The sequence below is a fragment of the Apium graveolens genome, chromosome 5, assembly GCF_009905375.1.
Source record: "Apium graveolens cultivar Ventura chromosome 5, ASM990537v1, whole genome shotgun sequence".
Taxonomy (NCBI): Eukaryota; Viridiplantae; Streptophyta; class Magnoliopsida; order Apiales; family Apiaceae; genus Apium; species Apium graveolens.
In genome coordinates, this window is record NC_133651.1 from 68,002,120 (window position 1) to 68,003,817 (window position 1,698).

Genomic DNA, 1,698 nt, shown 5'->3' on the forward strand with positions numbered 1-1,698 from the left:
ATCAGATACAATAGACACTGGAACTCCATGACGAACTACGATTTCCTTCAGGTACATATGGACTAACTTGTCGAGCGAAAATCTTTCATTTATAGGCAGAAAATGAGCTGACTTGGTAAGTCTATCCACTATAACCCAAATGGCATCATGATTAGCCCTTGTCCTTGGTAATCCAACTATGAAATCCATGGTAATATGTTCCCACTTCCACTCTGGAATCTCCAATGGTTGTAACAATCCACTTGGTCTCTGATGCTCTGTTTTAACTCTCTGACAGGTATAACATTTGCTAATCCATTCCGCAATTTCCCTCTTCATATCTGGCCACCAATAATTCTCCTTTAAATCCCTGTACATTTTGGTACTCCCTGGATGGATGGAATATCTTGAACTATGTGCCTCTTGTAAAATTTCATTATTTAACTCCGTCACCGGTGGAATCCAAATTCTAGATGAAAACCTCAGAATACCTTGATCATCCTTTTGCGTGCATAATTCTTCACTACCAAATGATTTATATCTTGATCCATTACATCTTCCTGACATTTCTTTATTTTCTCCAATAACTCCGGTTGGAAAGTCATACTGTACACTTTCGCTTCCTTAGGCTTGCAAGCTCTAATCTCCAATTCCAATTTCTAAAATTCCTTATATATCTCTTCAGGTACTGATAACTCATTTAACCTTTCCTTCCGACTTAATGCGTCTGCTACAACGTTCGCTTTACCGGGATGATAATTAATCGAGCAGTCGTAATCCTTGATCAATTCTAACCATCTCCTTTGCCTCATATTAAGTTCCTTCTATGTGAATATGTACTTTAAGCTTTTGTGATCCGTGAAAATATCGCACTTTTCTCCATATAGATAATGTCTCCAAATCTTCAAAGCGAAAACTATGGATGCTAGCTCCAAATCATGAGTATGATACTTTTGTTCGTGTGGTTTCAATTACCTTAACGCATACGCAATCACCTTTTCGTGCTGCATTAAAACATATCCTAGTCCTTTGTGAGAAGCATTGCTATAAATTACGAAATTCCCTTGATCGTCTGGGAGTGACAAAACAGGTGCCGTGATTAATCTTCGCTTTAATTCCTGAAAACTTCCTTCGCACTTGTCATTCCATATAAACTTTTCATTCTTGCATGTAAGCTTTGTCAGTGGTGTTGCAATCCTTGAGAAATTCTGGACGAATCGACGATAATATCCCGCCAATCCCAAGAAACTTCTTACCTCGGTGGGTGTTCTCGGTCTCTTCCAATTTGTAATTGCTTCGATCTTTGTCGGGTCTACTTTGATCCCTTCGTTACTAACTATGTGTCCTAAGAACTGAACCTCCTGTAACCAAAACTCACACTTCGAGAATTTAGCATATAACTTCTTTTTCTTTAAAATCTCCAAAGCTGTCCTTAAATGTTCCGCATGATCCACTTCTGTCTTTGAATAAATTAAAATATCATCTATAAACACAATAACGAACTTGTCCAAATACTCCTTGAAAATTTTGTTCATTAAATCCTTAAACGCTGTCGGGGCATTAGTCAATCCAAAAGACATTACTTGAAATTCATAATGTCCATACCTCATTCTGAAAGCTGTCTTTGGTATATCTTCTGGCTTGATCTTCAGTTGATGATATCCCGATCTTAAATCAATCTTAGAGAAAAACTTGGCTCCCTTCAATTGATCAAACAAA